The sequence below is a fragment of the Syngnathus typhle genome, linkage group LG10 (genome assembly GCF_033458585.1).
Source record: "Syngnathus typhle isolate RoL2023-S1 ecotype Sweden linkage group LG10, RoL_Styp_1.0, whole genome shotgun sequence".
Taxonomy (NCBI): Eukaryota; Metazoa; Chordata; class Actinopteri; order Syngnathiformes; family Syngnathidae; genus Syngnathus; species Syngnathus typhle.
Window position 1 is genome coordinate 10,553,889 of NC_083747.1, and position 9,689 is coordinate 10,563,577.

Genomic DNA, 9,689 nt, shown 5'->3' on the forward strand with positions numbered 1-9,689 from the left:
TATACTTTTCTACCAGCCTACTACTCCTTTTAATACATCGAGGGGAAATTCAAGTCACATTTGTTTGTTGCACACCATACAGAAGCGGATAACACATAAAGAAATGTAAGGAGAGCTGTCTGAGCCAGCGGGGCACCAAATACATTTTTATATTAGTTCGCAACACTGTGATCCTCCAATTTCAAAACTTGAATCCTTTAAGATGAGCGACTCCCACCCTTTGTAATACAAACCAAAACAAACCAAACAAAAATAAGCCAAACAAAAATAAACCAAACAAAAATAAACCAAGTTAAACCAAACCAAATACAAATACAAAGACAAAGACAAAGACAAAGACAAACCCCAAACCAAACCAAACCAAACCAAACCAAACCAAACCAAACCAAACCAAACCAAACCAAACCAATCAAAACAAAACAAAACAAAACAAAACAAAACAAAACAAAACAAAACAAAACAAAACAAAACAAAACAAAACAAAACAAAACAAAACAAAACAAAACAAAACAAAACAAAACAAAACAAAACAAAACAAAACAAAACAAAACAAAACAAAACAAAACAAAAAACAAAACAAAGCACTTACAATGGGGAACTAACCAAAAGAGGAACAGGAACTAGCCTAGACTTTCAGCAAATATCCAAGTATAGGTTTGCTGCCAAAAATCAATGCAAATGTGAATTTGCGAATGTCAAACTACGACTATGCAGGGATTCACTGTATATGGCTAGCGTGCCACGTCGGAAATGCTGTCCGTCGCATCATCACTAATGCTCGTGACCTTCATGATCCTAAGATAACTTGGCGACATTTGTCAAGTTATCGCCATTCAGGCTTAATATCCTCGTCAGCCGAGCGCCACGTTCTCCATTAAAGTGTTGTCACTAAGCTGGTAAGCGGCGCGTGCGCGTCCGCTCCGGGGTTTGTCTCAAATTCGCCAAGCCGCTTTGGACGACACGGCTGACTTCAAGCACATAATGCTGCCCTTCAAAAGCGGTCAACTCTGAAATGAAATAAAGCCAAAGGTACATAACAGAACAAAAAACTCCATATGCCTGCAACCCGATTCACTTTGAGCTTGTTTTGGCTGAATTCAATTCGGCTAAATAAGCTGTGTTTAAAACGTCTGTCACCAGGAAGTCTTTGACTTCTTCTGTGACGATAAAAACAAACAAGAATCCTGGAAAAAAAAGAGAGAAGAATGATCGAATGCGCTCCGACTTCATCTGTCACGACAGGCTCAAGGTTATCTGGCCTCTCCCGCAAAGCAATTCGTAGCCGCTCTCGCAAAGCATTTGTGTGGTGGAAAGGAGAGTGATTTCTAAGAGTTCTTCCAATAGACTCTCCTCAAAACTCATCTCCTACTTCAATGAGATTTTTTAGAGAGATATTGTATTATTGAGCATTTTTCTTGTATTCTCTCTATAGCTTACTAGCTATCGAGCTAGCTGTGTATCTACAGCTGCTCGCTAGCTTTTAAAGTATCTTTCAATTAGATGAGCCTGTGGATTATTAAATGTGAAAAAAATAATAATCTTTATTTGTTAATTACCTAAAATGTGTTTATGACTAGAATGAGAGCACTCTCGTGTGCGCGAGACAGTAACGCCCTAAGCAGTTATTGAAACACTCTGGAACCATTTTGAATTTTGCAGAAATCAGCAGTCAGCAGAAATGACCAAATACGAAATTTCCCAATCTAAATAAAGTCTTTCTGTGTAATGTTTTGTAACACATATGCCTGACAACCTGTTAAAAGGCTTTAAAATTACCCGTCCAACCTGACCTTTTCCCTACGAAATCAGGACAGACTGTTTAGCCCACGGGTGTGCTTGAGTGCATATTTAATCTAAGTGTGCGCCGGCAAATTAAAAACACAACGAGAATGTCACGGCATCCAGTGTGAGTTTACAGAAATCCATCTGCAAAAAAGGTCACATATCCCCTCTCCCCCCACCCTTCTTCCACCCCTTCCTATGTGCTATGATTGTCAGTTTTCCATGCAGAGCGGTGAGCAGCTATCGAGCTGTCACATCTTATCTTCAGTGTGCACTCTTTTCGGTGAAAAAAAAATGAAGCGTCTGTGGAGCCGTGGCTCAGCGGGTACTTGGCCATTAAAAAATAATAACAACAACAACAAGCGAGTCTGGCAGCTTTTTGCCGTGTATTCCAAGCATTCAGGGAGTCGTTTGCTCACTGTGGGAGACTTTTTTTTTTACAGTGTTTGTTCGCATTTGTGGATCCTATAAGAATTTAAAGAACTTACAAACTTCTTTCCACAAGTTGAAATAGTTCCAAGTGACTTAATACGCATGTGACTTGCTTTTGACAAAATACCCCTGGGATGAAGTATGGTACTTCTACATGTCACTGCTGGCATAGATAGATGAACAAAAACACATTATTTGCAGCACACAAAAACATATCTGTATGTATACATTATCATTATTTTGACATCTAAATATTGTTTTATTGTTAAAGTTAAAAGTTTTACTTGATATATTTTGAAAAAAAAGACTATTTTCTCCGCGTTTTGGTCAGAAACCTGTTTATTTGGCGAAACCAACTCCTGCTGTCCGAGATTACTAAAGATTGAAAAAAGTTAAAAATAACTTTTTGTGTGGGGAAAAAAAGGTGTCTATTCTTTCTTTTGTTAAGTTTTGTGCTTATACTGTTACAGGGCAAAATATCCTGTAAGTCTTGAAAGATAATGTTCAAATGTTTTAAAACGTCAAGCAATTTCTTGAAAACGACTGATATGGAATGTCAGTGAGTTGAAAATAATTAAATGCAAAATAAATTGAACTAATTTATTAAATAATAATAATAATAGTACTACCAACAACAAGTTCCAAGTCCATCTGTTTTCCCTTTTAGCTATAAAAATTTGACTTTAGGTGCGCAAGATTTACTGACCCCTGCTGGTACAACCACAACATGAACCAATAAGCCTGATAGAGTGCTGAAGCTTATGATTATCTTTGATCAAATGTATTTGTTGTGCTCCTGGTGGACTTAACAGGGCTGTCCCTTTGCTCTGATAAATCTCTCCATGCTGATAAATCTCTCTCTCTCTCTCTCTGGTTGCTATCTGATTAGCTGGAGCGTGAAGCCGACTCGGATTCATTTCAACGCTGTCTCCCCTCGTTCCGTTCCGGCGTGTTGTTTCCCTCCCCAAACAAAGGCCTCGACAAGACACTAACAAACGGCGAGCATGCGTTGCTATCTGTGCTTTTTCATGCTTGCGCTCTTTTCACAAACGCTAGCGTGCCGGAAGAATTTGATGAGCTTTGCCGTTTACACAAAAAAGACATTCGGGGGTTGGAAGAAGACACAGGAAGTTGTGTGAATTGAGCAGACTCGAAGCACTCGTTGCCCGAGTCCAGCCATACTGACAAAATGAAAAACATCTTCCTTGAACTTTTAAAAGCTTCACAGAAGAAGCAGCGCATGTGGCCTATTGACTCACAATCGGCGCAAACTAACCATCCACCAGAAATGTGAATGTTAGCATCACGCCTCTGCATGTGGCTTCATCACGTGGTCACCAGATGACGGCACACGGCCACTCACTGAGTGATTATTGGCCAGCGGCCACCAAAGCACGATGGCTCTAGACGGCCGCCACCACCACACCAGCTCATCTGTTCCCATAGCTCATTAAACCAAACAGCCCTTTAGTGAGGTTCATGTTGCAATATAGAACTTGAATAATTCGGGGAAAAAACTGTCATAATACTTTTGGATCTAACGATTTAGCTCGGCTCTGAGCTTAACTAAGATCTGTAGATCTGCGTTTCAACAGAGCAGATGCTGACCCCTCTGATTTCTTCTTTTTTTGTTATATAGAGTAGATTTCATAGAAGAAGATGTGCAAAAATACTAAATATCTTCAGGGGAGCCTCACAAACCAGAGTCAAATGTTTTACCTCTTTAATACGTCTGAAAAAAGGACACGCGGGGGAGGTTTACACAAGATAACATCAGCGGATCGTATATATATATATATATATATATATATACACACTGTACAATATAGGGCTGTTTAAACGTATCAAAGCGTCCATGTTCTCCCCTTCTGGTATCTCCATACATCACCATTTCGCACGAGGTGCCTTTAGCGTTTATTTAGTCTGAGACACCTGAGGGAAATTTACTCGTGACGGCCCGAACTACATTGATCTCTCCTTTGAGCTTGACTTCAGGCTTTCACTTTTCACACACTAGCCTCGTAATGAGGAGAGCGGCCTTTTTGTGGTTGCCGTGGTAACCATGCATAACCTGCAGTGTCTGTGGTAGGTTACACTGTGGAGTGTTGTATAGGATTTATTCATATCCGACTTCAGAATGCTTGTAGGATTACTAGTGAGGCTAAACTGTGCTCATTACAAACTTGCTACACGTATGCAAAAATGTACGGTTGTGGAAAAAATATGATTAATAATGCACTGAATTGTCTTCCAAGTAAAGACAATAAGACATGCATCTCACGCTGGATTCAAGGATATTGAGTAAAATTTCAAAAGACTTCCTAGTGTGAAGGGCAGAACTCATTTCAAAAGTCTACCTGGGACGATAGCTAGCTAATAATGTTGTGTTTACGTTGGTAGATGAGAGAGCCCAGCATGGCGGTGTGCTATGTACACAAACTCCTATATGTTGGATTTATGTATAATTGATGCATGTAGATCATATTAATTATGAAAACACCTATTACAGCGGTACTGAATAATTCCTGGATGCATTAAGAAGGACGGATGCCGTGCATCCATTTTAGTTCCATCCTTGCAAGAACCTTGGGGAATGAGTGACATGCTGTTTCACCAAGATAAAAGCGTTATTATGTGACAGAAAGCAAGTCGCTTCGGTCAATTTACATGACAACAGGAGATTTGAGGCTGGTGTAGCGATACTGTACCGGAGAGGTCATCAAAACGGTTCCCAAGGGCCATATGGACAGCCGGCGGGCTTTTTCTAAAAAATTAGCTAAGCAGTCTGTTCCGCTGTGATTTTCTAGGATTGTTGTGGAAGTGATTCTTTGAAAAAAAAGTCCACAGAATAAAAGAACAGGAAATTAAAATCTCAAGTGGCGATAGAGCTGAAGCTCTCAAAAGCGTAAAACCGTTGTGGCACACAGTAACACCGTATTCAGCATTTTAGCTCACAATCATTCCGACCTCCGTGATGGAGCATCCTCATTGATCTGCCGCTCACATCCCAGAAAGGAAAAAAACGATGACGACGGTGGGAGATATGCGAGCGCAAAATGATGAGGCGCCATTCATCCCTTTGCATCGAAGTTCTCGTGGGAATCATTAATCGCAAATTCAGAACTGAATGGCTGCCATGGCGGCGGTAGCGGTTCGCAGAGAAATCCGATGATAAGATCTGATGAAAAGAAAATGTCCTTTGAATGCACCGTTGATCTTCTTTAGCACTTTAACAGAGCCCCAGAGTGGATTTAGCATAAGATTGCATTGCTCCATAGCTAGGCTGCTAGGTTAGCATTCCAGACAGCTTTACTAGAACAGCCCACTATTAGCATTATTTTGGATGTAATTCCATAGTTGGCCAGTAAGTGGTGGCATACTTTGTGTTTAATACAGTGTAAATTGGACAGAAGATTGAAAACATTTTCAAGATCATTGTCCTTTTTGCTGACGAGAAAGTGATTATTGAATGTCTCAATCCTCTCCAATCCTGCTTTTTACACCTACAGAAAGCAAAAGCTGCTGGTTCATTACATAATGTACGGTTTTGGGCATAATAATTGATATTTATATTGAAATAAGTTGTTTTGTTTGGGGAAAAGATAAGATTTGTTTACTTAACAGAGGGATCGGTACGCATATACCGTAAACCTATAATTTTCTCAAAAGCCGAGAGTGCGCCTTATAGTCCGGTGCGCCTTATATATGGACTAAATTCCTAAATTTAAACTGGCCCGAAGCATGGTGTCATGAAATCGATCATAAGTGGCCCGCTGAAGACTATGAATCATGAATCAAAAAGACTCTAGATCATTATTTTGTGATTATAAAGTAATTTGTTGCGTCTGAAGTTGAAATAAAAAAATAAAATGGAGAATGATTTGATTTGGATTAAAAATCTGACATGATGCATTAATGGTTCACTTTATAGTCCGGTGCGCTTTATATAAGGACAAAGTTTTAAAATGGGCCATTCATTGAAGGTGCGCCTTATAGTCCGGTGCGCCTTATAGTCCGGAAAATACGTTACAATATTTTTGTCTTATCTTTTGTATTTCCAACATTAAAAAAAAACTGTGTTAAGATGGAATCCTTTAAAGATTCTTTGTCCTTTCCTGTCTCAGAATGACACCCAGTCACTCAATCAAAGTCAATTTTGCTACCTCCTTCCAGTCAAACTAATACGTTGACGAATCTAACAAGCTGTCGTTTACCTCCGACTTGGCCTTGTAAATTCACCCACGGCGACAATGCGGCTTATCGAGACGGCAGCTGGCATCCGCTACCTGGTGTAATGTGGACTAAAAAGGCCTTTGAACGCTTTGTAAAAAAACAAGACGAGTGTGCGGGCTGTCAAAAGTGACACGATTTCCAATCTGGCTCCAATTCATTACAATTGATTACGACAGCTAAATTGTTGGCGGGAAATTGATTGAAATAGATTCTGTCACTGGATGCTCAATATCGCTGCTTCCACCAGGTTTTACTACTAAAAAGTAACAGTTGCATTGTGCTCGGACAAAGGACGGTGACGAGAGAATATTTAAATCATGGTTAAAATAAAATGTAACGTTAAATAAAAATCGTACCTAAATAAATGGTTGAAAACAAACAGTTCTTAAAGATGCAATTATTATTTTTTTACTTAAATGCTGCTGAGCTGTACGGGTATTTTTACGGGTCTAAAAATTACGTAAAAATCGTGCGTATCCTGTGAAAAAAATTCACAACAAATCTCTCCCCATAGATCTGGCCCGTTGCTAGTTTATCTTAGCTTATCTGTATGCTTTGAAAACATCAAATGGCTTTTTAACGGGCCTGTTTACAAGGCTCATATTCCCCACTTTGCGTCGGTTTCATTCATCAGAATCCCGGCACTCTTTGATAAGTCCCGAGTGACAGAGGGAGCCTCGCTCATCATAAAAATAATTAATATAAGAGGCTATTATTGATGAAAATGACTTTATGCTCAATTACCAAGATGCGAGCAAGATGCGTGTGTGGGCTAGACTGTTGTTAAAGTAATGACGTTCTTTGATTCCCACCACGCTGTGTCCGCAGATAAAGCTGTATAGATTGATTGATTGATTGATTGATTGATTGATTGATTGATTGGTTGATTTTTGAGATGGCCTCTTATTTGCTTAGGATATTTTTGTTGTAATGCCACCATAGGAAATGTATCCGCAATTTGCAAACAAAACTCCAATGCCAAATACAGGACAGGAAATGTGACATGCATAAATGAATCCTACAAATACAATTACATATTCACATTTATACGCGTTCCCTCTCTGTCCTCAAGTGTTTTTACTTTATTTTAGTTTGATTACATAAAAGCGTCCCCTCCCCCCCACTTGTAAACGCTCAAGGAAACAGTGTACATTCAATATGGATCATTCTAAAAACCGCATCCAATTAAAAGCATGAGGCGCTTAATTAAAGGATTACGCCCACAACATAAACTCTCAAATGAGAAAACTTCATTACACCAAAGCGCACATTAAGTCGTGGATACTTGTACAGCCATTGAAGGGTGGCGACAGGCGGAAAAACAGTGACTGAACTGTGGATCTTAAATAATATAAATTAAATTAATATCCTTATCTTGACTGTAAATCTTACAGAATTAAAAAAAGTACATAAAATTATATAAGTGACCATATATTATATTCTTGACCTTACATCGTTACATCATACATTAAAATGAAATAGCTATTTGGTTATGTCAAGTGAGATAGCGTTCATAATTAAAAACAATAGATCCGATGTAATAAATGAGAAAACCAATATTAATGTACTCCACAGAGTTTACATAAGAAAAATGACAAGAAGACATACTGTGCACGCTGTGGTCGGGATTTTAGTATAATTTTGGGAAAAATATGATACCAAATGAGAATATTTAGTCTGCCGTCCTTTGTCTAAATATCAGCAAACACAAAATGACGTCTTTAGTTGAATTTAAGCCAACATGAGTTGGACATATTATTTTCAGCTTGGCATCACATTGTGAGATGAGCGGCCAAAGAGAACGTGACGTGGTCTATTTTTAGTGGCATTAGCATGCATTTGTGCGTCCTTGCTGCCCTCTGAACGCTGCTGACGAGGTGTCGGGCCGGTTCGCACGAGTTTGAGGCCCGTTTTTTGCAGCATTGGCATGACACCGTTGTGCGTCGTGTTCTGACAAGTGCCTCTCGCCCCCCCGCGGCTCTTCGCACTGCTCAACCCACACACAATTGAGCTCGTTCAAATGCACGTAAGCATCCAATAAATGAGCCACTGAGGACTGAGGAAGTGAGCTCATTCCATTTTGCAGGAGAGTGCTTTAAAGTTTTCTGGCTGCAATAAGATCGGAGGTATTTGGACTTTGGTGATTTGCAGGGCATTCTTGTCTTTTCCAGAACCGCTTTTTTTTTGCCCTCAGATTTTCCCCAAATAAAATGATTCTGGATTTAGATGATATTAGTTGCGTGATATGCAACGCGACAAAAGAAGCGTGACTTGTCAGACTTGATGAGTTGCGAGCGGCTTGAAAATTTTTCATGTCAGATGATGACAAAAGTGTTTACGGGAGCACAGAAGAGACGCTCCTGTTGTGTTATTTGTTTGGCGTACGTCGTCCCAGAATCTGAGAGCTTTTTGAAAAGCGCTTCTTTGATTGGCGTCAAGACGCGTTGCGGATGTCTCGTGGAAGGAAAGTGGAGGTGTCGTGTCAAAGCTCGTCGCGATTGATGTCTCATTGGTTTTGTCACGTCGTCCAGCTCAACAACGAGCACATATATCCCATATGGGATGCACGTTGCGCGTCGGAAGTAGCTGCGAAATGCAATTGGCAGCAGCGGGCAGAAATAATTATGCACATCACTGGCTTGGTATCCTCACGTTATGAAAGACACAGATGTGCTCAGAATTTACAATTATACCCTTTAAATGTGATCAAATATTTTTTTTTTATGTAGCAATACGTATGTACAGTACCATACTTTCTGCTATATTATCTTTCCGACCCAAATATATTACAAAAATATAATTTAAAAAATGCAATATTAAGTAGTTGGGATAGTATGAGGGCAAAACAAAACATACTTTCAAGAAAAGTTATAACTTAACAAAAAAGTCACAATAGGTGCATAATAGTAAAAAAAAATGTTCTTGTCTTTCCAAAAACTATAAAATATATATAATAAACTTAACAAAAAAGTCGCAATAGCTGCATAATAGTAAAAAAATTCTTTGTTAATTAAAAAAAATATTATATATATATATAATCAATACGCATCACTGGGGCCTCCGAGTGAATACTTGCACTGGTATCAGTCTGAAAAAAAAGTGGTATCATAGAAACCCTATTTTAGACTTTTTCATTCATGTGACTAATCAGTTAACAAAAAACAACACATTTCTTCTTTTAAAGGTACAAAGTTGCACAGCTCTTTATTCTTTTAAATCAATATTTGAAAATACTCAACAAC